At 38.5% G+C, this 24,772-nt stretch overlaps 1 pseudogene; it reads left to right on the top strand.

Annotated features, from left to right (window-relative positions):
* The first annotated feature begins 5,051 nt into the window (after nt 1–5,051).
* On the top strand, nt 5,052–24,772 carry LOC103284012 (40S ribosomal protein S2-like; annotated as a pseudogene).

Below are 24,772 nucleotides of genomic sequence, written 5' to 3' on the forward strand. Positions count from 1 at the left end.
AACCTTAATAAGTCTTTAATTCCTTTTTTAATGCTAATCCAAAAAGCATATTTTTTGCAATGGACTATAGAGAATATTAACTAATTATACAAAACCACCATTTCTTCCTGTTTTATTTATTTACTTATTTTTAATACATATTTTTTAATTATTGATTTCAGAGAGAAAGAGAGTGGGAAAGAGAGAGAGAAACATCAATGATAAGAGAGAATCATTAATAAGGACCAGGAATCGAACCATGACCTCTGGTTCATAGGTCAATGCTCAACCAATGAGCAACACAGGCTGGGTATTTCTGCTTGTTTTAAATTAAAGGTATATTGGTTGCCAATTTTCTTAAAGAGCATTGAAATAACTAATGTTCTAATGTTTAAAATGGAAAATATGAATTTGCAAACACTTGTAAATTTGAGTACATTTATTGTCTCCTTGTTTATTTTATCCAGGAAATGAACTTGCCTGCTTTGAGCTAACTCTAGGTTTACATATGTCACTTTGTCATTAGAGAAGTAGACAGCAAGGTGGAATAGATGTGCAAGAGTTTTGCTTATGAAAACTCCTATGAAGGATATAGTGACTTTCTGGCATTCAGTTATTTGAAATCCTGCTAAGCAAATTTATACCTCCTCCCCTCTCCCTCCCAACTCATCCACCAAGAAGATATGGAAATAAACATTCCCAACAATTGTCATTCCATTGATATAAGTAAATTCTAATAGGTGTGTGTGTTTTTTTAATACCAAGGGTTTGTTTTTTAATGTTTGCCTACATATAAAAAGTAAATATTTTTCTACTCCCAACTCTTGAATAGGTTGGAAACTGAATACTTTTAGCCAAAAAATATATATATATATATTTCCCTTCCTACATCAACGCCATTTTTCACTTATTGCTTGATAAGCTATATTGTAATACCATATAAAATGTTTTGCTTGCAAACATAAAACATTTATAAACAGCAGAATTGTGCAAAGCACAGTCTCACAAATTATATAAGTGATGAACGCCTGTGAGTTTAACATAAATTATAATTTATTTTCTTTGTGCTCGTAGGTGGTTAATATGGAGCCAGTAATTAAGACTCTTCAATTATGTTTGTTGTATTTTGCCTCAATTTTTATTGCATATTTGTCATTTAGAATTTGGTTTGTAGTCTACTGTCTTCTATTAATAAGGGAGTTTAAATTACAACAAAAATTCACCAGCAAGGGAATTCAATGGGATGTTAGTGACATCGAATCATGTGTCCAAAGTTCCCTTCAATCATAAAACACATGAGGTCTATAATTTCAGCACTGATGCATGACTATAAAAGTTCTAAGATTAAAAAGCCTGCAGCTACTATTGAGTTCATTATAGAAAGCTGACAGTGTTTCCTTCAGCATATGAAAGAAATATAATAATTGACCTCTCCAGGAGACAGTTTTGTGTCTACTTTTAATGTTACAAGTGTGATATTTAATTTCAGACTTTTTTATAACCTATCCTCTCACTGGTCCTCTACAGCCGCATAGTACTCTAAATTTATTTGGTGTTTTAGACAATCTTTTCAAAAACCAATTACCTTAGCAAAATGTCTCCCTTTTTTAATTTCCTTATCACATAATAAACATGAACTGCCCCTTCAAGGGCTACTCAAGTTGATGGCAGAATTTCAAAGACTTTTATTTTTTGTTTTTTCATGAAAGGTGCAGCTATGGTGCTCACTGGCTTTTGTATAAAATGCTGAGAAGAACAGAATTGAAGCCTCTGAGAAATGCTGACTTTTACTTTTCGTGTTTATAGGGATTTTTTAAGAAAAATGATCATATGAGTTTTAAATGAATGTTTTTCATTTTTTCTTTGGAGGAAACATCCTCATAGATTCAAGAATCAAATGCCTAATAAGAAAAATCTAATCTGATAAATATACTCTTCCCCAGACTATTTTGATGATATATAGGATGGGGCAAAAGTAGGTTTATAGTTGTTCAAATGGAAAATAATACAATAATTAATTAATTAATTAATAATAAACTCTGTGTTTCACATACTTACAAATGTAAACCTACTTTTGCCCCAACCTATATACTTTTTTAAAATATCCTTACCCAAGAATATGTTTTTTATTAATTTTAGGGAGAGAAGAAGGGAGAGAGAGAAAGAGAGAGAGAGAGAGAGAGAGATGGATGTGAGAAAGAAATATTGATCAGTTGCCTCCTGCACACACCCTGAAGATTGAACCCACAAAACAAAGTATGTGCCCTGACTAGAATTAAACCCACAACCAACTGACACTTCAACCAACTGAGCATCCCACCCTGTATACTTTAACTTCATTATGCACTCTCTGGATTGTAAATATAATTAATGAACGTATTCATTAATTCCTATCACCAAGAAAAATAAAGAAGAATGTTCATTCAAAAGCAAACTGCTTATACAACCTCCCCCAAATTATTAAAAGCAATAATGCATTGCCCCATTAGAAAGCATCTAAGTTGGTCCGATGTTTTCCCCCGCACACCTGTATTTTCAAAATTTTCTCAACGTTAGAATAAACAAAAAGCTTGTGATATTTGGGTGGCAATTTAGATTTGCTTTCACTGACAGCAGTAAAATAAAATGAATTAAGGAAAAAACTTACATTCAGGGTCTATACAAGAATGATATGCTTACACATTCAGATCCCTGTGCTGTCTGTGAAGTAAACTGTTTTTGCTGTGCTTCATGAGACTGGCTTTCTTCTTGTGAAATTGTTTCACTATTTTATAGCCACAATTTAAAATTAGATTAGACCAAACTCCCTGATCAAAGCAAAAATATACAATTAAACAAAACAATCACAGGAGCAGAGTGTGAATGGATTTCTCATTGTTTCTCAGTGTACTCTTCCATTTCAAACAAATATGTTGCAAGTCTATAGATGGCATATGTATTCTCCAAAAACATTTACATTCATTCACCTGCAAGAGGCACAAAACCGAAGGCAACATTCGATATTTGCCACATAGCATACTAAACAAGACATTACAGAACCATCTTCTCCACTTGTACCAACTCAGTCCACAAATTTCTAGAATTTCCACTATGATTAATAACTAACCTTGTAGAAAGTGCTATAAAAATACTGTCAGTCTTGTCAAATAAAATGAGTCCTCTGACAGATACTAATCAAGGTACACCATTCATTGAAAAGATTGGTTTGAGGAAAGATAAATTCTTGGTATCCTGAAAAGAACCTAAAAGTGGGCAATGAGACACTTCAGGTGTCATCCCAGATCTGCCACCAACTCAGCATTTAACCTCTCTAGGTCTCTGCTTCTCCATCATCAGATAGAAGAACCTAATAAGTGAGAAAGTTGATGACATGCCATCTAAGCCACTCAAAGATATGTAGATAGATATAGTTTAGAGAGATAGAGATAGAGATGATAGAGATAGAGATAGAGATAGAGATAGAGATAGAGATAGAGATAGAGATAGAGATAGAGATAGAGATAGAGATAGAGATAGAGATAGAGATGATAGAGATAGAGATGATATAGAGAGAGATGATAGAGATAGAGATAGAGATAGAGATAGAGATAGAGATAGAGATAGAGATAGAGATGATAGAGATAGAGATGATATAGAGAGAGATGATGGATAGATAGAGATAGAGATAGAGATAGAGATAGAGATAGAGATAGAGATAGAGATAGAGATAGAGATAGAGATAGAGATAGAGACAGAGATAGAGACAGATGTCTTCTTGAACTAGTCTCAACCTCTGTGTGCCAATTCATTCCTCCCTCCTCCCACCAAATGTAGATTTTTTTAAGATAGGGATATAGAAACCATCTTATATTTGGAGGACAGGGTTGATATAAAGGCTCTTAGAAAGTACTTGTTGGATTGAGTGAGGGTAGGGTACTGAGAAATCAGAGGTGTGAGAGGCCACTCCTTGTTTTTCCATAACTAATCTCTCATAGAGTAGGTAGGTTTTACTTCTAAGGAACCTCTAACTTCCATGCTCTCGTGACTCTTTTAGTTGATCTTGGGCTGGAGAGGGAGGCATTGACATACACGAGGCCTGTGTCTAATGTTTCCTCTGCTGATTAAGCTGACTGGTTGGCATAGAGTTCCATCACACACAAGAGACTCATCATTAATCATTTAGGGTCTATACAGGAAATAAATACGTGTGTCGGTGGGCAGGGTAGGTAAGTTGTTTTATAGAGTACATTTAGGAAGGAACAGAGCGGTCATGTTGCCCAGCGATTAAAGTAGATTCTCTATTACCAGAACTCTGTGTTTGAATACCAGCTCTGCAGCTAACTATGGGACACTTGGGAAATTATGTAACTTACAGCTCAATTTCCACATATGTAACATGATAACAAGGTCCTTGTGAAAATTCAGTTAACATATGTAAAGCATATACTTAGTCACCCTTAATAGATTGTGGCTTGAAGAAGTTTTAGCAGGCCCAGCCTCCTGGACATGCCACCTGTGAAGAGGAACAGGGTGCTGAACTCAGTCGGGTCCTGTGTTTGGTTTAATGCTCTGTTATTGCTGCCTTGAAATTCCTAATAAGATTTTAACAAAGGATCTTGCATTTCATTTTACACTGTGCCCTGCAAGTTATGTAATGTAGCCTGTCCTGAGAATTAGCCAGGATGGTATAACATTTTTTTCAACTCTATTACAATGACTAGTTTGCAGTCATCCCTACTATACTGTTAACCCCTGAAGGTAGACAATAGTTTTGTTCTTTATATACCATCACAAAAATAATTCCTCTTTGGAGAGTGAACAGAGTATAACCCATTCTCTGAATTCCAAGAACTTACATAGTAAAAAGCCATAGCAATTTGAATTGAGAAATGGCTCCATTGTGATTGGTCCCCATCTTTTACCTGGCCCCCCATTCTCAATTCCAAGCAGAAACACGTATTGTCTTGGGCAGGGATAGAGAAATGAATTCACGGAAAGGACAGGTGAACCATTCGAGACATGAAGAGGGAATACAGAGAGGCACAAGGGAGTTTCTCTTTCCCACCTCCTTTCCTGAACCAAGGAACTGGAAGATGTCTGAAACCATTACCACTGTGCTCGAAGTCCCAGTCAGTAACTGGACTCAATCCTTCCCACAGATATTTCAGCTGTCAGATAACTACCACCAGATGGCGCCAAATACAGCAAAGGTAGGACTTGCCTTGGTTCCCACCCAGAACTCAGGTCTTCCAGAATTCAAGATCACCTAGCTGGGCATCTTGCCATTCATTTAATAAATCTGTTTTTGGCCCCAGCTTGTATTTGGTGGGGATATTGTAACTGGGAAAAAAAGTAAAATCAATACACAAGAATTGACTAAATATAAGTTACAATTGAATGGGTTCTTCAAATATGTGCCTTGAATCCTATGAGGCATATGTGTGTTGTTTTTTTAAACTTAAAGGTTACATACTCTATTTCTTTGCTTGAAGATTTGTGTCACCAAATAATATAGAAAAGGCCTGGTAAGTTCTTACAAGAAAAGAAGCTATCTGATTGTGTTTAAACCAAATATTTTCAAATTACTAACATGTTCATACTGGTTTCTGCAGAAAATATCTAGGAGAATGTTAAAATAGCTATCAAAAGATATAAGGGTTCAGAAACGGGAAAATCTGTGTGGCCTTGGAAAGTAGAAAAATTATTCAAGGTCTAACATCTCATATCTCTGATATCACTTCAAATCCTCCGTGGAACAAGAGGTATTTTGTCATATTCACTGAAACAACCAATTCAACAACACATTCAAAAGATAGCAATTTTTTCTGACTATTTTGTAGAGATAGTTGGAGAAAATATTGTTGTCACATATTACATAGCAAAAATGTAACAAAATCCCCCACTAGATATTTGTATTTTTTATGCTTTCCCAACCCGACAACTTAATTATTTCTTCTCTTCCTCCTCCTAGATACAATTCCCAAGAAACACACACAGTTGTGTTGAACAGTTCAGCATCTCCCTCAGCTTGCTTGTCCCAATCTACAAAATAATAGGTTACTCGTCACCTCGACGATGGACACTGGCCCATCCATTTGAAGCCCCTTCAAGCTTCCACTCCCCCTACAAGTGGCTTATCAAAGCATTTGCATATAAAGTCTCCTACCTGCAAAAATCTATCACTAAGAAATTAGAATTTCTTCCATGTTAAAACAAATTTAGACAAGAATTCTTGGCTATTTTAACCTGAAGATAAAAGTCTGGTTCCAAACAATTTTTTATGGAGGTGCTAGGAAAAGGATTGAAGGACTTATGACTATTTAATATCCTATATAATAAAAGGCTAATATGCAAATTGTCCCCTCGACCAGGAGTTCGACAAGGGGGTGGGGTCAGCGGCCAACCTCCTGCAGCCCACCCCCTGGCCGGCAAGGCCCCTGATCAGCCCCTCCACTTCCGAGGCCCCTCCCACTAGCCGGACCCCACCCATGCACGAATTCGTGCACCGGGCCTCCAGTTTGTATATATTTAACAAACACTAACAAAACATGCTATGTTGGACATTGCTGCTAAATGCTTTACAAATGTTAATTCATTTAAAATGGAGGCTTACAAGTCCAAACTGCAATGCTAAAAGGCAGTAACTAGGCCTCCTCAAGCCTGCCTCTTTTCAACGTGCGGAATCTAAACTGGGAAGCTTTCCATGGTCTGCTAGGATAGTCAGTCCTAGCCCCTTCACACATATTCAGGCTGCATCTTCCTAACTCTGTTGCACTGGTCAACATTCCTCCATGAGTCTTTAGTCAACCATAGTATTATTGATTATATTCCCAATGCTGTACATTACATCTCCATGACTTGTTTATTTGGTAACTGAAGTTTGTACCACTAACTCCTCTTCACCTTTTTTCACCCATCTCCTCACCCCTCTTTCCTCAGCAACCAAAGATGTGACACATGCACACACACACACAGAGGAATATTAATAGGGCATGAAAAGAATGAACAAACTGATGGTTTCCTATACCTCTTGTGTATGCCATACTGTCCCCCCCAACACACAGGACAAAACTTCTGCCTCAGGACCTTGGCACTGACTGTTGCCACCGCCTGAAATACTCTTCCTTCAGAATGCCACTTTCTAGTCTTCTCCAGGTATTTTCTTATTGAGGTTTGCTTCTTATTGAGGTTTGCTTTAAGAACAAGCAGTTTTGTTCACCGGGGAACTTTTGAATTTGTATCAAAAAATTCAAAAATAGCCGAAACCGGTTTGGCTCAGTGGATAGAGCGTCGGCCTGCGGACTCAAAGGTCCCAGGTTCGATTCCGGTCAAGGGCATGTACCTTGGTTGTGGGCACATCCCCAGTAGGGGGTGTGCAAGAGGCAGCTGATCGATGTATCTCTCTCATCGATGTTTCTAACTCTCTATCCCTCTCTCTTCCTCTCTGTAAAAAATCAATAAAATTAAAAAAAATAATAAAATAAAATAAAAATTCAAAAATACTGGTTTTTACATTTTTTGTTTTTTAATTACCATCTTCATGGCAAATAATTGGTTGTCACTTCAGCCAAACACTTTAAGCCAGTCAAGGGATAGTCATTATATGGCAAATTGTTTATTGCTAGAAAAACAAAAACTCTCAAAGAAACTGTCTTCAAAAATTAGGTTTACCAACTGCCTTTCTTCCTAGTTCTTTCTTCTAAATTAAGTCAATTGCCCACATGGAAGAAAACATCTTCCATGTTTTCTATATAATTCAGAGCTGAAATTGTGGTTGCTTTCATCAGTGCTGCAAGTGTTTAATAGCATCAAATGTGTGATTATACACTACATTTACAATATCATGACAGCTTAAGATGTGAGATTTCAGGCTGTACTTTAAATTCCTTAGGTTGAAAAGGAATGGGGCTTGTTTCTGAAACTTTCAAAGACTGGAATGTTGATTTCTGAATCAATATGTTAGAGTCATTGAGCAACACTATCCTCATTGGGGTCTGAAATGTGAAAGTCAACCAGAAGTAGTGAGAATGGATGATAAAACACAATTTGCTCTATGATAGACCCACTGAGTGTGTGCAGTTAAACCCAATCATGCAAGCATTCAATACATGGCAGACCACAAAAATGCCCAAATTAAAACTATTTCAATCAAAATGATAAAAGCATTTTGTATATTCAAAAGTCAATTTCTCTGAAGGACCATTAAGCTTAATGGAAATAGTACTTTGACATTAAAGAACAATATGCATAAGCTTTTGTGAATATGTCTTTCAAATAAGCTGTGCCCTGAAAGCCTTATGAAATAAAATGAGAAAAATAATTAAATAATATAATGAATAATCATATAAATTATGTGAAGTAGTGCAATGCCATTATACAATGAATACATTCAAGTCATTCATTCACCAAACCAATTATGAGAGAAAGCAATTAAGGGAATAGAATGGGAGGAAAGTATAATTTCAGATTAGATTTGAAAAGCAAAATAACAAGTTGACAAGATGTGCATAGAGCCTTTCTGGTGTCAATACAAAATCCATCTGCACCTACAGATGGACATATGAAAGGCAGCATCCATATATACTCAGAGAATAAAGGTCAGAATATGTATTCACATCTGCCATGTTAAGGAAAATGTTTGCCAGAATAGCTAACCTAAAGAGTTTAGCAAACTTCAACTTTGTTTCAAGCTACTTATTTTTCATCTTTTTTTCTCAATAGTTTTTCCTAATAGATTTGTCTTTCAATCTGCCTCTTGTGTACCATTCCTAACATCTCAATATCTTGCTTTCTAAGCTCCTCTCCTTTGTCTTCTTTTCCCTATTGATTTGCTTTTCCTATTTTAAAGCCTTTCTTCAAATTATAAAAGGATAACATCAAATGAAAATTTGTAAAAGTCCTTCTACATTTTAATACCGGTCCTTAAATATTTATTTCTTAACATAATTATATCAAACTAGAGGCCCAGTGCACGAAATTCATGCACAGGTAGGGTCCCTAGGCCTGGCCAGCGATCAGGGCCAATCTGTGGGGTGACCAGTGGAACAATCAGGAGCCCCCGCTGGCACCTGCCTTGGACAGCCTGGGGCCTGCCAGCTGGGCACAGCTCCTGCATTGAACATCTTCCCCCTGGTGGTCAGCACGTGTCATAGCAACAGGTCATTCCACCAGTTGTTCCCTTGTTCAGTTGATTTGTATATTAGGCTTTATGATATAGGATGATGTCAGTGTTGTATCAGTCAATTCACTTATTTTTAATTGGGTCTTTGTTAAGATTACCCTAGATACAGATAAAATAGCTCTCCACGTCGTGGACTTTTTTATACTGCCTCCCTGTCAATGGTCAATGGTCAGAAAAACAGTAAACCTTGAGAATTGTACTGTTTAAAATTTCAAGGTTTCAGAGGAGTATGCAGTGTTAATGTTATTGGTAAACAACACATGAATTTTCCAGCTGATACACTTTCTTGTGAATACATTTTGGAGAGCCATTAATTCTTCAGAGAACTTTAACAAGACAATCTATGTATAATGGAAATGTGATTTGTTAAAGTTTAGGGTTACAAACAAAAGTCTATAACAGTAATGAAAAATCAATATTTCATGTTTCTAAGTCCATGGTATAAAAACTTCTATGTTGCTTCTAAAGGATTTTTATATGCTTAAAAAAAAGGCCTTGAATCTTAGAAAATTTAACCAGATAAATCTGCACATTACAAATCTTAAAACTAGAAACCATATTATTAACTGTGAAACTATGTAATTAGTTTCTTTATGGGTCTTCAATTTTTTGCTAGATAAAATTAAAACTGCCACCAAAAATTGAGGCCATTATGAACATGACAGGTCATTTGTTGAGAAAAAGGTTATGTAGAAATAGCATCTGATAATTTGTTGGAAATATTAGCATATAGATGGCTATGGAATGTGTGAAGTATTATCAGAAGAATTCTAATCAAAAAATTTGCCATGTATGTCAAATACAGTCCTATTCCAAGTATAGTTTGGTTGTTAGACCTAATGGCAAGCATAAGCTACATGAAAGGCATTTAACCTGAAGACGACTTGATGAGAAATTCAAAATTTTGTGTGTTTTTTTTTTTTTTTTAATCACAAAAGTAGTCCAGCTGGCATGGTTGAGCATCAGCCTATGAACCAGGAGGTCAAGGTTTGATTCCCAGTCAGGACACAGGCCTGGGTTGTGAGCTCAATTCCCAGGGAAGGATGTGCAGCCAATCAGCGATTCTCTCTCATCATTGATCTTTCTGTCTCTCCCTCTCCCTTCCAGGTGGTCTCAACAACCCATTCCAATGCCACGATTGGTCCTTGGGGCAGCTACTACTAGTTCAGGGAAGGCAAGCTGGACACACATTCCATGGACAGAGGAAAGGGTGAGGACCCTCCAGTTGCCCTGATCCAGCTCCCAGGTCAACCAGTGGTCACGTCCCCTCAATGACCTCCACCAACAGTTTGTGATAGATCTAACTTCAAGGATGCAAACACAATGTTAGCAATGAAATAACATTTGCAGAAGTGTTGGAAAAGTTAAATCTATTTAAAGATTCTTGAATGACTAAATCAAGAAATATGCTCAGAAGGTACTAACATGGAATTTTAAAAGTTTAATATCATGATATGAGTTTTCTGTTGTAATGTTCTCACAGTGAAGAGGGGAAATGTGGCTTGTCTTATAAGTTCTCCCATAAATGACTGGGATTAAACTATTGATTCTTGACATTATAGTTTCGATGACTCAACACCCTAAGTAAAAGTACATTTAAATTAAATGCTTGGAGCTAAAATGCATCTAAATTCACATTAGAGCAGTTTTAAGTTATGCTTTATTGATCTCCATCTCTTTAGAATTGACATGTGATTGTAAAATGAATTTTGAAACTGTAAAATAATTGAAGGCACATGTGACAGACTGTTGCCCCCCAAATCTGTTCTTCCCTTTTTCTACAATGAAAACATTTCAACTAGGCATCTAGGACCCAGATGAAGACTGCATTTCCAGCCTCCTTGGGAATATAACTGGTCATGTAGGTTCCCACCAATGGACCCTGCAAAAAAGAGAAATGTGCAATTCCCATAACATTTGTCTTTTAAGGAAGATTGCTTCCCTGCCCTTCCTCTCTTTCCTTTTCCTCACAGCTAGAAATGGCTGCAACAACTTTTAGGTCCCCATTTTGGGACTGGAAGAGCAGGCCCGCAAACCTGAGGCCTTGGCCGACCTCAGGCATAGATCCCACCTGCCCACCCCAGACTGCTAACTAATGTGCTATCTGGTTTGACCCCTCTATTTCAGGGCCTCTTTGTTATTGCAGCCTAGCCGATACTCTAATTAATCTAGGTCCTCCATATATATATATATGAATGACTTTTTTTTTTAATTATTGTAAAAATTTACCTTAGGAATACCAGAAAAACACACTGTTCTCTACTTATGGTTCCAAATTCATAAGGTGAGGTCACGTTTATATTTTACTATTATTCACCATTATTGTACTGCTTTCTTAACAAGGATATTTCAGATTTCAAAATTATGAGAATTCCATTTCAGGGAGCAAAATAAGTTGATTATGTTTAAAAGCAGAAGATAATTCCTGAATTGGTGGCAAAAGAGTTTCATTTCCTCATTTCGTTTAGTTAGATCATAGAGTAGCATGATAAACAGGTAGATAATCTTGCATGAATTATGCATAAGGGGAAAAAAAAGGAGAAAGAAAAGGTGAGAACAATTGCCCTTTCCATTGAGGAAGTGTTAGTAAGTGCTGCTGAGCTGATGAAGCACTTTGGTGGAAAGCCCTTGAGTTTCACTTGATGCCCTACATCAAACGCATTATCTCAAGATGAGAAAAAAACTGGCATCTGGTGTCAAAGGTAAGGAACCCATGTAGTTCCCAGGGGACCACTGCTGTGCTCGGTGAATGACAGCCCAATCTACTCCACCTCCAGGGCACCTTAGTCTCTGTGATTATTGGAAGACCTTAAACTAGTTCTAAAAAGCTATATTCAAAAAAGGAGTCCTGTTTCTCTTACAGAAAAAAGGCACAAATGTGTGTACTTTTTAAAGAAACTACCATAAATATACAGATAAGATAGTAAGAAATGGGGAATAAACTCTTATTTCTACATGAAGTTCTCTGTGGAGGTTATGTCCGTCTCCTTTCTGTAGTTGTAATTTATTAAATTTCAGGAATACTCCTAAGCAGTTGCCCCCAACAACCTTACATACTGAGACTGGAACTCAATTCAAGTGACTTTGAGAAAATTACAAACTGTTTCTAATCTTCAGTATGGGAAGATAAGGGTTATTTTGATGTTGAAATTGATAAAGCAGTTCATAGAAATCTTGGCATATAGCATACGCTTATCACCTCTTGCTATTATTTTATTTACACAAACTAGAAGCCCGGCACACGAAATTTGTGTGCAGGTACAGTCCCTAGGCCTGGCCTGTGATCAGGGCCATCTTCCCCAGCTGCCCACAGCCAGCCCCGCCCCCCACCACCACCCACCCCCGGTTCGTCGTTCACCATCGGGTGATCAGTGCCTGACGGCTGGGAGAAGGGACCAAGAGGTGGTCAGTGAGCCTCATAGTGACTGGTCCAGTGGTTGTTCTGGTCATTTTGCCTTTAGGGTCAATTTGCATATTACCCTTTTATTATATAGGACTAGAGGCCTGGTGCATGAAATTTGTGCATGGGGGTGTGTGTCCCTCAGCCCATCCTGCACCCTCTCGAATCTGGGACCCCTCGAGGGATGTCCAACTGCCCGTTTAGGCCTGATCCCAGTAGGATAGCAGGCAGGATAGAATCGGGCCTAAACGGGCAGTCGGACATCCCTCTCACAATCCAGGACTGCTGGCTCCCAACTGCTCGCCTGCCTGCTATCCTAATTGCCCCTAACTGCTTCTGCCTGCCAGCCTGATTACTCCCTAACCACTCCTCTGCCAGCCTGATTGATGCCTAATTACTCTCCTAACAGCCTGATTGCCCCTAACTACCTTCCCCTGCAGGCCTGGTCCCCCCCAACTGCTCTTCCCTGCAGGCCCTGTCACCCCCAACTTCCCTCCTCTGCCGGCCTGGTCACCCCTAACTCCCCTACACTGCAGGCTTGATAACCCCCAACTGCCCTCCCTTTCAGGCCTGGTCCCTCCCAACTGCCCTCCCCTGCTGGCCATCTTGTGGTGGCCATCTTGTGTCCACATGGGGGCAGCCATCTTGTGGGTTGGAGTGATGGTCAATTTGCATATTACTCTTTTATTAGATAGGATAGAGGCCTGGTGCATGGGGTGGGGGCTGGCTGGTTTGCCCTGAAGGGTGTCACGGATCAGGGTGGGGGTTCCCTTGGGGTGTGGGGTGGCCTTGGTGAGGGGGCTGTGGTAGTTTGCAGACCAGCCACCTCCCCCAGTGACCCAAGCGGAGGCCCTGGGATCTGGGATTTATTTATCTTCTATAATTGAAACTTTGTAGCCTTGAGTGGAGTCTAGGGCCGGCCAGGGTGTGCGGGAAGCTTGGCTTCCTCCATTGCTGGGGAAACCCAAGCCTCCTGCTTGCTCTGTGGCTGCAGCCATCTTGGTTGGGTTAATTTGCATACTTGCTCCTGATTTGCTGGTGGGCGTGGCTTGTGGGTGTAGCAGAGGTATGGTCAATTTGCATATTACTCTTTTATTAGATAGGATAGGAGCATGATATCTATATATATAAGAGCCTAAGCAAGCAAATGACCAATCGACTGGTTGCTATGACATACACTGACCACCAGGAGGCAGATGCTCAATGTAGGAGCTGTCCCTGTTGGTCAGTGAGCTCCCACAGTGGGAGTGCCACTCAGCTGACCAACCCATCCCAGCAGCCCACCAGGCCAGCACCAGCCACTCACTCCCTCAGTAGTCCTGCAGGTCCAATCTCCGGAGAACAGACCAGGCACCAAAGGACCAGCACCGCCAGCATGATACCGACAGTACCGACAGTGCTTCTGGCCTCCTGGAAGGTGGCCTCAGGCATTATGGCCACTTCCCCTCCCTAGACACTTCACAAGGAAGAAACGATATAAAAGTGGCCATCAGGTGGCTCCTGACAACTGGCGCGAATGTCAGAGGGCTGGATCCAGATCCCAGGCCGGCAAGGGCATCCCACCACCTCCCCACCCACCTTGGGCGGGCACCAGACACAGGGTTCATGGCTGACAAGTGCTGCTGTGGCGGAGCCTCTCCCTGTTGGACTAACTGGGCATGAGCCTGCGCAGCAGGGCCAGTATGAGTGGGAGTAGCAGGCAGGAGTGGCAAGTGGCATTGGACTGTGGGTTTCGGCCCAATCCCCACAGGCCACTTTGAAGGATGCGACCCATGCACAAATTCATGCACCAGGCCTGTAGTATACATTATATTATGTATTGTATTTTGAACCTTGTTCTTTTTTTCCCATGCGGATATTTCCAAATCAGTATATACAGATTTACCTCATACTTTTGTATGAACTCCATGGTAATCTACTTAGATAGATTACTAATATTCATGGAATTTGTAGTGGCACTCATGTAGCTTCCATTGTTTTTACATTATAGATAATACAAGAATGTATATGTATATGGTTGCAAATATATCAATAGGAGTACATTTCTAACAGTGCAATTGCTGGGTCAAAACTCTTATGCCTTGTCTATTGCACAGGTTTTGCAAAATTGCACTTCAAAAAGTTAGCTGAAATATGTACTTAGTGGAACTATATCTTCATCTATTTCCTCATACCATTGTCAAATTTGAATATTATCAAGCTCACTTTTTCTGAATGACATGATAAATGGGTTTTGTTGTTTTAACTTGCAAAAAAAATTTTTAATACATTTTTATTGATTTCAGAGAGGAAAGGAAAGGGGGAGAGAGAGAGAAACATCAATGATGAGAGAGAATCATTGATCAGCTGCTTCCTGTATGCCCCCTACTAGGGGCTGAGCCTGCAACCTGGGCATGTGCCCTTGACGGGAATTGAACCAGGGACCTTTCAGTCCACAGGCTGACACTCTATCTACTGAGCCAAACCATCTAGGGCCTTGCGAAATTTAATTACTAGTGATCTTTACTTAGCCTCTTTTTTTGTGAAATAACTATGCATGTTTCCTGCCTTTTTTATTGAAAGATAAGAGCTTTTCACACACTAAAAAGAAGTGGACCTTTGCCATTTGTCTTTAGCCTCTGTTCTTTTTTTTTCTTGTAATTCTTTTTAATTTTGTGTGGGTACATTTATCAATCTTTTCCTAATGTTTTATGTCTTCCTTCATTTTTGTTTTTTTTATTTCAATATTATTCTAAAAATTGTTCTTATTACTTTCTAACATATAGTTTTATATTTACTATTTTTTTGGAATATCCATTGATTAAAAGTTTGGGTTATATGTTTATATCTGGAGACTTCAGAAATATGATTTCCATATTACATAGTTGATACACTGCATGTACAAGTAGATGTGGACATATATATGTATTTATGATTGCAGTCTTAAAAAAAGATTCTAGTAATCAACCAAATGTTATTGAAATTATCTTCTAAGCTCCATTTGGTTATCTTAATATCTTTCCAAGCTATAATTTACTACATATAAATAAGATACTATTAAACAAATAAAAAATGTATTTCTTGCATTTTGCCCAAGAACACTTCTTACCACTGGTCTTAATTATCTAAATTATCTCATATGAAGTTTCCCAAATCAAACAAGATTAAGTGATGCTAAAAGTTTTTACAGACCTTTATTTTTTATTCTTAAATAAATGATTATCAGTGCAAACACTGGCAATATAACTTAGTTCATGACAGGGGACAGATGCTCAAGGCCGCGGAAATTATAATCAAATGCTTCAAACAGCTCAAAGTTTATGGCCACCGTTATTATTTCTATTTCCCCAAAGTAACAATCAAACTGCTATGTTTCAGAAATATAATGGAAGGATGTAAATAGTTTAGTCATACAAATTACTATAACATTCATTAATGCAGTGCAAATACAATATTAAGTATTATTGAGGTACAGAAAAAAGCATAGGCCAAGTTCTCATATCATTTGTACTATCCTATATAATAAAAGGCTAATAAGGTCACATATGTAATACCTTAATCAATAAAAAATAAATAAACAAATAAACAAATAAATAAATAAATAAATGACTAATATGCAAATTGACTGAACGGCGGAACAACCAGTCAGTATGACGCACACTGACCACCAGGGGAAGACACTCAATGCAGGAGCTGCCCCTGGTGGTCAGTGCACTCCCACAGGGGGAGTGCTGCTCAGCCAGAAGCCTTGAGCTGGGCTCACGGCTGGCAAGCACAGTGATGGTGGCAGGGAGTGAGCCTAAGCCAGCAGTCAGACATCCCCCAAGGGCTCCCAGACTGCAAGAGGGCACAGGCCAGGCTGAGGGACACCCCCCCCCCCAGTGCACAAATTTTGTGCACTGGACCTCTAGTATAATAAACCAATGTATAAAAATTATGCTATAAATACAGAGTTATACTTGAAAGCAAATTTATATATCTATGGTAGGGTGTTCGTTCTTTTTTTTTAAGTATATTTTTATTTATTTCAGAGAGGAAGGGAGAGGAGAGAGAGACAGAAACATCAATGATGAGAGAGAATCATGGATCAGCTATGTCCTGCACACTCCACACTGGGGAACAAGCCTGTAACTTGGGAATGTGCCCTGACTGAACCGTGACCTCCTAGTTCATAGGTCCACTTTCAACCACTGAGCCATGCTGTCTGGCAGGTGCTTATTATTTCATCAATATGGGGATATGCTATTTAGAGAGACCTATCAGTACTTAGAGCTTCCAGCATAACATAAAATTGAATGTGATAGCTAAACATGTTCTCTACAGAATTTACCTCCATTTTAAAACTTTAAACATAATCATATTTATGTCATCTTCATACTGTTTCAAAAAGACTTTCTCTCTAGTAACATAAAATGGCCAGACTACTACACCCTCATTTATTTTCCATATTCTTTCCCTGCTTTCTCTCCTACTTTCACTGGTGAACAGACATTCATATTTTCAGATGTACATAACAATCTGAGCCCCAGCTACTGTGTAAGTTACAAAGACCCAGAGGCTTGAAGTTGTGATTTTGATTTCTCAATGTAGTTGTGTCTCAAGCAGATGCTGGCCTAGCAGCTATCTACAGCCATTAAGAACACAAAGAGAATTATAGCAGCTAATGGCTATGGGGGGGAAAACCTCACGATGGGCCAGCTGTTGTGCTTTGAATGCTGCTGAAACACAAGTACAGGAAAGACAATATGGAAATCCCAGAGCATTCAAACACAGTGTAAATGCTTGAGTTAGGAAGATGTTCTGTTTGAACATTGGGGGAAGGGCTACCTTGAAAATTACAGGAACTAATATTTCTATTTGTCCTATAAGAGGATTGAAATATGCCAAATTGGTCAGATCCTCAAACTGTACCCTAAATTGCTGCATTTGTGGAAAGCCAGCAAAATATTAAATTGGGTAATGTTAACAATATCATGTATTATGTGTTTTCTTTTGACTAGGATTATATTTCTTACTGTTTCAATTGAGTGTGTGTGTGTGTGTGTGTGTGTGTGTGTGTGTTGTTTTTTTTCCTATTACCATTTTCTGATAATGGAATTTCTAGAGAAGGAGAATAATTCATTTTTTAAGCTTTTTTTAACTGTAAGAAATAGCATAATGTCTCTAAAATTTAAAATATATCAGCTTTGAGCACCCAAGTACATAAAAAAAAAAAAAAAACTCCTGGAAGATATCAAGGGAGAGATCGACAACAATACAATCATAGTAGTAATACACCACTGACATCACTGGATAAATCCTCTAGACAAAAAATCAGCAAAGAAACAGCAACCCTAAATGATTCACTAGATCAGATGGACTTAATTGACATCTTCAGAACATTTCAATCCAAAGCCACAGAATATATGTTCGTCTCAAGTGCACATGGGACATTCTCAAAAATAGACCACATTTTTGAGAATGTCCCATGTTGGTCACAAGTAAAGTCTCCCCAAATTGGTCACAAGCAAAGTCTCCCCAAATTGGTCACAAGCAAAGTCTCCCCAAATTCAAGAAGATTGAAATTATATCAAGCATCTTCTCAGACCACAATGGCATAATATTATAAATAAACTACAATAAAAACAATTTAAAAAATTCAAACACTTGGAAGCTAAATAGCATGCTATTAAACAATGATTGGGTTACCAAAGAGATCAAAGAAGATATTTAAAACATCCTGGAAACTAATGTCAATAAAAACGCAACAATCCAAAATCTATGGGACACAATGAAAGCAGTCCTGAGAGGGAAGTTTATAGCTCTACTGGCCTACATCAAAAAAACAAGAAAAAATGATAGTAAATCATCTAACTCTACAACTTAAAGAATTAGAAAGAGAGCAACAAGAAAAGCCCAGAGTGAGCATAAGGAAGGAGATAATAAAGATCAGAGCAGAAATAAATGACATAGAGACAAAAAAAAAAAAATACAAAAGATCAATGAAACTAGGAGTTGGTTCTTTGAAAGGATAAACAATATTGATAAATCTCTAGCCAGGCTCACCAAGAAGCAAAAAGAGAGGACCCAAATAAACAAAATCAGAAATGAAAGAGGCAAAATAACAACAGACCCCACAAAAATACAAAAGATTGTTTAAAAACACTATGAACAAATCTATTCCAACAAACTAGACAACATGAAGGAAATGGACAAATTCCTAGAAAAATACAACCTTCCAAAGCTCAATCAGGAAGAATCTAAACATCTCAATAGGCTGATAACTATGGAAGAAATTGAAGCAGTCATCAAAAAGCTTCCAGCAAACAAAAGCCTGGGGCCAGACGGATTCACAGGGGAGTTTTACCAAACATTCAAGGAAGAACTAAAACCTATCCTCCTCAGACTATTCCAAAAAATCCAAGAGGAAGGAACACTTCCAAGCTCATTCTATCAAGCCAGCATTACCCTAATACCAAAACCAGATAAAGACAACACAATGAAAGAGAATTAAAGGTTAATATCCCTCATGAACATAGATGCCAATATCCTCAACAAAATTCTAGCAAATTGGCTCCAGCAGTACATCAGAAAGATCATACACCATGACCAAATAGGATTTATCCCAGGGATGCAAGGATGGTACAATATCCACAAATCAATAAACATGATACATCACATAAACAAATTGAGAGATAAAAATCACATAGTCATATCAATTGATGCAAAAAAAGCATTTGACAAAATCCAACACCCTTTCTTGATAAAAACTCTCAGCAAGGTGGGAATAGAAGGACATTACCTCAACATAATAAAAGCCATATATGACAAACCCACAGCCAACATCATACTCAATGGCCAAAAACTAAAACCATTTCTCTTAAGACCAGGAACAAGACAGGGATGCCCACTCTCACCACTCCTGTTCGACATAGCACTGAAAGTATTAGCCTTTGTGATCAGACAAGAAGAAATAAAAGGCATCCAAATTGAAAAAGAAGAAGTAAAACTGTCCTTATTTGCAGATGACATGATACTGTACATAGAAACCCTAAAGACTCCACCAAAAAATTATTAGACTTAATAAATGAATTCGGCAATGTAGCAGGATACAAAATTAATGCCAAGAAATCTATGGCCTTTCTATACACCAATAGTGAACTTACATAAAGAGAGACTAAAAAAGCAATCCCATTTACCATCGCACCAAAACATTTAAGATATCTAGGGATAAACTTAACGAAGGAGGTAAAAGACCTATATGCAGAAAACTACAGGACACTGAAAAAGGAGATTGAGGAAGACATAAACAGATGGAAGAACTTACCATGTTCATGGATTGTTAGAATCAGCATCATTAAAATGTCCATACTACCCAAAGCAATCTATAGATTCAATGCACTCCCCATTAAAATACCAATGGCATATTTCACAGACCTAGAACTAACTCTCCAAAAATTCATCTGGAATAAAAAAAGACCCCGAAGAGCCACAGCAATCCTGAGAAGAAAGTAGGTGGGATCTCCATACCAGATTTCAAGCTGTATTACAAAGCCACTGTTCTCAAAACTGCCTGGTACTGGCACAAGAACAGACATATAGATCAATGGAATAGAATAGAGAACCCAGAAATTTACCCAAACCACTATGCTCAATTAATATTTGACAAACGAAGCATGAACATACAATAGAATCAAGACAGTCTCTTCAATAAATGGTGTTGGGGAAATTGGACAGATACATGCCAAAAAAAATGAATCTAGACCACCAACTTACACCATACACAAAAATAAACTCAAAGTGGATAAAGGATTTAAATATAAGACAGGAAACCATAAAAATACTAGAGGAATCCACAGGCAGCAAAATTTCAGACATATGCTGAACCAATTTCCTCACAGATACTGCTCCTAAGGCAATGGAAACTAAAGAAAAAATAAACAAATGGGACTACATCAAAATAGAAAGCTTTTTCACAGCAAAAGAAACCATCAACAAAACAACAAGAAAGCCCACTGCATAGGAGAACATATTTGCCAATGTTATCACCGATAAGGGTTTCATCTCCAACATTTACAGGGAACTCATACAACTTAACAAAAGGAAGATAAATAACACAATAAAAAATGGGCAACAGAGCTAAATAGATACTTTTCAAAAGAAGACAGAAAGAAGGCCAAGAGACATATTAAAACATGCTCAAAGTCACTAATTATCTGAGAGGTGCAAATCAAAACAACAATGCGGTACCATCTCACACCTGTCAGAATGACTGCCACCAACAAATCAACAAACAACAAGTGCTGGCAAGAATGCAGAGAAAAAGGAACCCTCGTGCACTGCTGGTGGGAATGCAGACTGGTGCAGCCACTGTGGAGAACAGTATGGAGTTTCCTCAAAAAACTAAAAATAGAACTACCATTTGACCCAGTGATCCCACTTCTAGGAATATATCCCAAGAAACTAGAAACACCAATGAGAAAGGATATATATACCCCTATGTTCATAGCGGCACAATTCACCATAGCTAAGATTTGGAAACAGCCTAAGTGCCCATCAACAGATGAGTGGATTGAAAAACTGTGGTACAACTAAACAATGGAATACTATGTTGCGGTAAAAAAGAAGGAATTCTTACCATTTGCAACAGCATAAATGGAACTGGAGAGCATTATGCTAAGTGAAATAAGCCAGTCAGAGAAAGATAAATATCACATGATCTCACTCATTTATGGAATGTAATGAACAATATAAACTGATGAACAAAAGCAGATCCAGAGACAGAGAAGCATCGATCAGACCATCAAACCTCAGAGGGAAGGTAGGGGAGAGTGGGGGTAGAGATCAACCTAAGGACTTTATGCATGCATATAAGCCTAACTAAAGGACACAGACAACAGGGGGATGAGGGCATGAGTGGGGCGGGGGGGGGGGGGGGGTTGGGGGGTCCTTAATCAATAAAGAAATTATATATATATATATATATATATATATATATATATATATATATATATATATCTGCTTTCCCAGATTGAAAGCTCAAAAATGATATAGCCAATTGACCAGCATGATACACTGGGAATTAAAAGATTATGTTACAGAAAATTAATTGCATAAGAAAAGAATTGTATTACAATACCAATAGGCCAGCCAGAATGGCTCAGTGGTTGAGCATTGACCTATGAACCAAGAGGTCACAGTTGGATTCCCAGTCAGGGCATATGCCTGAGTTGTGGGCTTAATCCCTAGAGTGGGGAGTGCAGGAGGCAGAAGATCAATGATTTTCTCTCATCATTGATGTTTCTATCTACCTCTCCCTTCCTCTCTGAAATAAAAATATATTTTTAAAAAACTTAATCCAAAAATAGGAAGTACAAGTAGAATTTTCAAAATAAATTCTAGATTCAAGTTATGTCTTCAAAATATTAAGAATTCAGCTGAATCTCTAACATTACTAAAGAAATAAGCTTCTTTATGATGTAACAGACTATTTTGCATGTAACCCCAACTACCTTGCATGCCAACTATTCAACTGAAAAGTTGGCTTTAGGATCAATTGGGACATTGAATAGATACTTTACCCCAAATTCATAAATTACAATAGGCCTAAAAAAAAAAACAGAAAACAAAAATTCAACTTGCAGAATTATTTCTATTTCCTGCCCGGTGAAATTAGAGGCCCGGTGCAGGAAATTCGTCTGCAGGTATGGTCCCTAGGCCTGGCCTGTGTTCGGGGCCATCTTTCCCGGCTGCCCACAGCCTGCCCCACCTCCCTGCTGCCACCCATCCCCAGTTCTTGGAGCCTGCCATCTGGGCAAAGGGACCAAGAAGTGGTCAGTGCTCCTCATAGTGACTGGTCGAGTGGTTGTTCTGGTCATTCCTCAGTTAGGGTCAATTTGCATATTACCCTTTTAATATATAGGATTGTAATGGATAATATAAAAATACTTACAAATAAAAAAGCAGATGTTTTTCTTAATTATTTAGTAGGAAAAGTTGAAGTAAATTTTTTAAAAATGAAAGCACTTATAAACATTCTGGTTCATTTATTGGAGGGAAATTTCATGAAATATGATGAGATTTCTAAATATAAGTAATTATTTTCTTGTCAATGACTCTGTACTGCACCCTGTCACACGGTTGGTAACAGATAGCTACAATCTCAGTGAACATAGATCACAGTTCATCTGGCTTTATTGAATTACTTCCCTCCCCCACCTCGTCAAGTTCGATCTCATTTCGACAGTTGTTTCAATTTCAAGATTTCTACATCCCACCTATCACATGTTTATGCGTGACTGTGAAGTAAAAATTCCACTCGTATATATCCTCCATACCCTTAAAGGTATTTTTTAGTGGCTAAGGAAGAGCATTTTGGAGTAATTTATAACAGAATGGATTGAGCACTTACCAAATGCCAGGTCTATACTCCACATTTAACAAACATTATCTCACTTAAATCTCTCATTGTCCCTATGAGGTAGGTACTCAATATTCTCATTTTTCAGGTGAGAAAACTGAACTTAGGGTGGTTACTTAGCTTGCTCAAGGTCACATAACTAATAAGAGTTAGAGCCCAGATGTGATGCTGCAGTGAATTTTATTGAATTCCTAGAGGTCATTCCTTATATCTATTATTTATGATTGTAGCTGGTCTTAAAACTTACATTCATTTATTCAGTTTGCTATCCTATAAACTATACTTCTCTTCAGATTTTTTTTTCCAGTTAAATGGGTTGGTGCTTACTACAGAGGCTAAATTGATGTTACTAATTCCTCTTCAGTTTACTGTCATTTTCTTGTCATCTCAACTCCTACTTACTTTGTAAAAGGAAGTCCTCTAAAACCCAACCCTCTTATCTATGCAGGGAGAGTACAGAAAGAACAAGCCTGAAAAGGTACTGACATGTAATATATTCCAAGCTAAGAGTGAGTTACAAGATGAAAATAGAATTATAATGACATGGAGAAAACAGGGTGTTCTCACCTGTAACTGGACATTTTTTTTTTAATCTTTATTGTTGAAAGTATTACATACATATGTCCCTTTTTTCCTCCAAATGACCTCTTCTAGTCTGCCCCACCCCTCTCCCCAGCCCTTACCATAACTGGACATTATGGAGTGTGGTCTCACCACGAGGCAGTTCTGCAGTGATAAACATGTTCTCTTGCAGACAGATTGCAGGTGTTTGAATCCCAACTCTAACACTTTGTACCTCCATTTGCTCATCCATAAATGATGTAGTACCAACTCCATTGGGTAGTTTTGAAAATTAAATGAGCTTATATATAAACAACCAGAACAGTACTCAGAACCAAGGAAACACTACATAGCATTATTTAAAGAGAATTTCTAAAATATCTGCCACAGATTATCGAATACTTTCAAGAGTATCTATAAAACAAACATCACTTCTTCTCTGAGAAAACACCAAATGGTGATGACATTGGTGCTGTGGGTGGGCCTGAAGGCCCCAGGGGCCCTGGAATTCGAGGCCCAGGCAGCTTCCATGGAGGATTCTGCAGAGGCCTAGAGGCCAGAGTCTGCCGTGTGAGGTCGTGGAGCTTGCAGAGGAAAGGCTGAGGACAAGGAGTGCAGTCCCATCACCACGCTGGGCCACCTGGTCAAGAACATGAACATCAAGTGCCTGAAGGAGACCTATCTCTTCTCCCTGCCCATCAAGGAATCTGGAATCACTGACGTTTTCTCAGGGATATCTCCAAGTTGAGGTTTTGAAGGTTATCCTGGAGTATAAGCAGCTGACCAGAGGACCTGATTCAAGGCATTTGTCCTAACTGGGGACTACAATGGGCATGTCCATCTGGGTGTTAAGTGCTCCAAGGAAGTAGCCACTGCCATCTGAGTAGCCATCATCCTGGCCAAGCTCTCTATTGTCCCTGTGCTGCAAGGCTACTGGGGGAACAAGATTGGCAAACACGACACTGTCCCTTGCACAGTGACCAGCTGCTGTGACTGCGCCCAGGAGCACTGGCATGTCTCAGCCCCTGTGCCCAAGACACTGCTGGTGACGGCCGATATCCATGACTGCTACACCTCGGCCTGGGTTGTGCTGCCACCCTGAGCAACTTTGCCAAGGCCACCTTTGATGCCATCTCCAAGACCTGTCTATCTCACCCCAAAACTCTGGAAAGAGACCAGGTTCACCAAGTGCCTCTATCAGAAATTCACTGACCACCTTGTCAAGACCCACTCCAGAGTTTTTGTGCAGAGGACCCAGGCTCAAGCTGTGACCAACCACATAATTCTATATTAA

The sequence above is a fragment of the Eptesicus fuscus genome, chromosome 10, assembly GCF_027574615.1.
Source record: "Eptesicus fuscus isolate TK198812 chromosome 10, DD_ASM_mEF_20220401, whole genome shotgun sequence".
NCBI lineage: Eukaryota > Metazoa > Chordata > Mammalia > Chiroptera > Vespertilionidae > Eptesicus > Eptesicus fuscus.